The sequence below is a fragment of the Bison bison genome, unplaced genomic scaffold (assembly GCF_000754665.1).
Source record: "Bison bison bison isolate TAMUID 2011002044 unplaced genomic scaffold, Bison_UMD1.0 scf7180017864141, whole genome shotgun sequence".
In the NCBI taxonomy this organism is placed as follows: Eukaryota; Metazoa; Chordata; class Mammalia; order Artiodactyla; family Bovidae; genus Bison; species Bison bison.
Window position 1 is genome coordinate 2,408,977 of NW_011494713.1, and position 5,629 is coordinate 2,414,605.

Here is a 5,629-nt window from a genome sequence, read left to right on the forward strand (position 1 = left end):
GAGCAACTTCACTTTCACTTTTTACTTTCATAGATTGGAGAAGGAAATGGCAACCCACTTCAGTGTTCTTGCCTGGAGAACCCCGGGGAAGGGGGTGCCTGGTGGGCTGCCATCTATGGGGTCGCACAGAGTCAAACACGACTGAAGTGACTTAGCAGCTGCAGCAGCAATGCAGGAGACCTGGGTTTGATCCCTTGGTGGGGAAGATCCCCTGTAGAAGGAAATGGCAACCACTCCAGTATTCTTGCCTGGAAAACCCCATGGATGGAAAAGCCTGGTAGACTACAGTCCATGGGGTCCCAAAGAGTTGGACACAGCTGAGCGACTTCACTTTCAAACAACCAGTAAGTATAATTTGAACTTAAAAACACAATACCATTAACATTAGCATGCCTAAAGTGAAATTTTTAGGTAAAACCTAACAAAATATACATAGGATCTATATGAGAAAAAATACAAAATTCTAATGAATTAAAGCAAAGAACTAAATAAATAAAAAGAGAGACAGTCCATGTTCATGGGTGAAAGTGATGTCGCTCAGTCGTGTCCGACTCTTTGCGACCCCATGGACTGTAGCCTATCAGGTTCCTCCATCCATGAGATTTTCCAGGCAAGAGTGCTGGAGTGGATTGCCATTTCCTTCTCTAGGGGATCTTCCCGACCCAGGAATCGAACCTGGGTCTCCTGCATTGCAGGCAGACGCTTTACCGTCTGAGCCACCAGGGAAGTCCTGGTGTTCATGGGCAGGAAGACAATATTGTCAGGATATCAGTTCTTCCCAATCTAAATTACAGACTCAATGCAAACCTAATCAAATCCCAGAAATTTATTTTATGGATGTCAAAAACTGATTCTAAAGTTTATATGGAGAGGCAAAGACCAGAATAGCCAACACAATATTGAAGAAGAGCAAAATTGGAGGACTAATGCTACTCAACTTCAAGACTTATTATAAAACTATAGTAATCAAAACAGTGTGGAATCGGCAAAAAAAAAAACACACAAATAGATCAATGGAACAAAGTAGGGAGTCCCAGAATAGGACCACATAAACATAGTCAACTAATCTTTGAGAATGGAGCAATACAATGAAGCAGAGAAAGCCTTTTCAACAACTATGTATCTCAGAGGATTTGATGAAGGGTTTTATAACAGCGGTTCAAAGGTGGGGTCTCTGATAAGATTAGGGTGTGAGCAGGGCTTGTAGTCCTTTAATCTCAGGTGGTCTGGATCTCAATCTTCATGAGCTTCTCTGGTCCCTTTAATCTTATTCTTGCCTGGAGAACCCCAGGGACAGAGGAGCTTGGTGGGCTACAGTCCACGGGGTCGCAAAGAGTCTTTGCGACTTCATTTTCACTTTCATTTTCACTTTCAGGTGGTTTCTTGGCTGCTTCTCCCTTGATTAGCAACTGTTGGAATCCACCCTTTTGAACTCAGGGAAGGTCATGGAAGCTGGAGTCTTACCTACAAGAAACGGGGGGAGAGAAAGGGCTCTGTGCCTGGGAGCCCCACAGGGCCCTACTCAGTTTCACACTCTTCACAAAAAATTAACTCAAAGGATCATAGACCTAAAATTTAAATGCAAAACTCTAAAAGTCTTAGACAATAATATAGGAGAAAACCTAAATGACCTTTGGTACAGTGATGCAGTTTTGGATATAACATCATAGGCATGATCCACAAAAGAAATAATTGCAAAAGATTTCAAGAGAATGAGAAGACTAGCCAAAGGCTGGGAGAAAATATTTACAAAAGACATTTACGATAAAGGATTTCTACCCAAAATATACGAAGAACTCTTAAAACTCAACAATAAGAAAACAACTCAATTATAAAATGAGCCTAAGAGCTTAACAGACACCTCACCAAAGAAGATATACAGATGAAAAATAAACATATGAAGACATTCCACATCATATATTATTAGGGGAAATGCAGAAGTAAACAACAATGATATACTACTATGTACATGTTAGAATGGCTAAAATTTGGAACACAGAGAACACTAAATGCTGGTGAGTTTGTAGAGCAATGGAAACTGTCACAAATTGCTGGTGGGAATGCCAAATGGTAAGCCACTGTGGAAGACAGGTGGTTTCTTACAAAACTACACATACTTTTACCATATGATCCAGCAATCACACTCCTTGGTATTTACCCACATAAAAACTTGCACGTGAATGTTTATAGCAGCTTTATGCATAATTGCCAAAACTCGGAAGCAGCCAAAATGTTCTTTAGTAGGTAACTGGATAAACTGCGGTACATCCAGACAATGGAATTCTTTCCAGTGCTAAAAGAAGTAAGCAACTGAGTCACAGAAAGAAATGGAGCAAAATTAAATACATGTTACTAAGTGAAAGAACCCAATCTGAAAAGGCTATATACTGCATGATTCCAACTCTATATGATATTTTGGAAAAGGCAAAACTATGGAAATAGTAAAAAGATCAGGGGTTGGAGGAAGGGAGGGATGAATAGGCAGAGCACAGAGGATTTTAGGGCAGTAAACCTACTCTGTATGATATTATAATAGCGGATACATCAAACCCATAGAATATGCAACACCAAGAATGAACCCTAATGTAAACTAGGGATGTTGGGTGATAATGGTAACAAATGTACTACTTGGGTACTGGGGAAGGTTATGTGTATGTGGGGGCAGGGAGTTTATGGAAAATCTCTGTACATGCCCCTCAATTTTGCTGTCAACCTAAACTGCTCAAAAAATAAAGGTTTAAAGAAAAATGATCAAATTCAAATATGTGTATATATATATATATATATATACACATAACTTGCATACATATTTTTCAAAAGATAAAGGGCAGATTGGGAAAAATATTTGTAACATGTTAAATGTGATTAATATCATTCATATCAAAGTACATCTATACATCAATAAAAAAGAAACACAGTAGAAAAATCAGTAATAGATTAGAATGCAATCTCACAATATAAGAAGTATAAATGGAAAATAAATATGATACATGAAAAAATAGTTGCATGAATAATAAGAAAAATGACTTCCCAAGTTGTCTGCCCACACCTACTGTCCAACTGCCTGACTGAAATTTAAGAGGATAACAAGTCACCAAGGACTCCAGAGGAGGAGATGGAAGCTTGGGGCCATCAGAAGATGTTTAAAGAAATGGTCTCCAAAGATCTTAGGATTTATGAAGGTGAGAAGAAGCAGCTAGCAGCAACTTCAGGAGTAAGCTATCAGAGAGGGCAGGGGCTAACAAGATGAGCTCTTTAAAAAAAAAAAAAGATGAGCCCTTGTATGTTAGCTAATATTTCTGGCTTCATTTTGTTGATTCTTTTTCACTCCTGGTTTGGTTTTCATAGGCCACTTTATGGTATCTTATTAATCTTATAAACTGCCTTACATATTTGCAACATTTTTAGAATGGTCAATCTAATCAATTTAGAATGTAGAATAAAATGAATGAATAATTTACTCATCAAATGGTGAAATGAATGAGTGGTTGAATAAAAAATGCGACCGAAGAGAAATTTCCTCAAAGTGATTTGGTAGAACAGAAATGCCAGAGAGTCTGAGAAAGAACCACTTTAGCATTACTGGACAATAAGCAAGACCGCAGATCTCCAGAGAAAAGGATGCATGAGGATTAAGAGATATACCAGATTGCTGAAAGGAGCACTGGCCCTGTGTCAGCAGAACTCATAGCCCTGTTAAAATATATATTGTGTATATAAGTATAGAAAAAGTATAAGTTATAGTTAGCACAGGGATTCCCAGGTGGTGCAAGTGGTAAAGAATCTGCCTGACAATGCAGGAGACTCAGCATACATGGGTTCGATCCCTGGGTTGAGAAGATCCCCGGAGTAGGAAAATGGCAACCCACTCCGATATTCTTGCCTGGGAAATCCCATGGACAGAGGAATGTGGCAGGTACAATCCATGGGGCTGCAGAGAGTCAGACAAGACTGACTAAGCACACATGCACATGTAGTTAGGATAAGTTAACTGCTATAGTGAATAAGCTCCCAAATATATAATGGCTCAAACTCAACAGAATTTTATTTCTTACTCATGAAACAGCACTGAACAAGTGAGCAAGTTGGCCAAACAGTCATTCAGGGAGTCCAAGCTGATGGAGGTGCTGCAGCATTCAACAGAGGCTTCCAAGGTTGTTCTAGAATCAACTCAGTCTAACCAGCCAGAAAGGGAAGAAGCATGGAACTTGCAAGAGGTTTAGATGAAGCACTGTGGAAACCAATTTCAGATAAAACTCAGGCACATGACCACACCTAACTACAAAGGAGGCAGGGAAACATAGTCTAGCTCTGTGCCCAGAATGAAGAGGAGAATGTGGATTTGGGTGAGTCCCTAGTATTTCCTGTCACAGATCATTAGCAAGCCTAAAAAGTCAGATTTGAATACGGAACCTCAATAAATCCTGAGCTCCACATTGTGGTTCCTCTTCTCAGGAGCCTGGGAACATGTGTCAAACAGCTGTTCAAGAGTTACTTTAGTAATAAAGTCTGGATGAGAATTCTACCTCCTGAAATTCTACTACTGGGAGCTTTTTCAGGGAACTTCTCCCAGCCCAGTTGCTCTTGTTGTTTGCTAAATTGAGTCTGACTCTTTGCGATCCCCTGGACTGTAGCATGTCAGGCTTCCCTGTCCTTCACTATCTTTCAGAGTTTGCTCAAACTCATGTCTCACTGGGGCTTCTCAGGTGGCGCTAGTGGTAAAGAACCCACCTGTCAATGCAGGAGATGTAAGAGACACAGGTCTGATACCTGGGCCAGGAAGATCCTCTGGGGGAGAGCACAGCAACCTACTCCAGTTTTCCTGCCTGAAGAATCCCATGGACAGAGGAGCCTGGCAGGCTGCAGTCCATAGGGTCACACAGAGTCGGAAATGACGGAAGCGACTCATTAGGCAAGCATGCATGTCCATTGAGTTGGTGATGCCACCCAACCACCTCAATCTCTGTTATCCACTTCTCCTCCTGCCCTCAGCCCAGTATAGAAACACAAGGAAAGCCCATCCCTACCGTGATGAAAGTGAAAGAGGAGAGTGAAAAAGTTGGCTTAAAACTCAACATTCAGAAAACTAAGATCATGGCATCTGGTCCCATCACTTCATGGCAAATAAATGCGGAAACAATGGAACAGTGACAGACTTTATTTTCTTGGGCTCCAAAATCACTGCAGATGGTGGCTGCAGCTAGGAAATTAAAAGATGCCTGCTCATTGGAAGAGAAGCTATGACCAACCTAGACAGCACATTAAAAAGCAGAGACATTACTTTGCCAACAAAGGTCCATCTAGTCAAAGCTATGGTTTTTCCAGTAGTCATGTATGGATGTGAGAGTTGGACTATAAAGAATGTTGAGCACCAATTGATGCTTTTGAACTGTGGTGTTGGAGAAGACTCTTGAGAGTCCCTTGGACTGCAAGGAGATCCAACCAGTCCATCCTAAAGGAAATCAGTCCTGAGTGTTCATTGGAAGGACTGATGCTAAAGCTGAAACTCCAATACTTTGGCCACATGATGCAAAGAACTGACTCATTTGAAAAGATCCTAATGCTAGGAAAGATTGAAGGTGGGAGGAGAAGGGGATGACAGAGGATGAGATGGTTGGATGGCATCACT

General features: G+C 40.8%; 1 non-coding gene across 1 annotated transcript; it reads right to left on the reverse strand.

The window, feature by feature from the left end:
- Window positions 1–654: 654 nt before the first annotated feature.
- Window positions 655–726, reverse strand: TRNAC-GCA. Its single transcript has one exon. It is a non-coding gene; the product is annotated as a tRNA-Cys (tRNA).
- Between the last annotated feature and the right edge of the window lie 4,903 nt (window positions 727–5,629).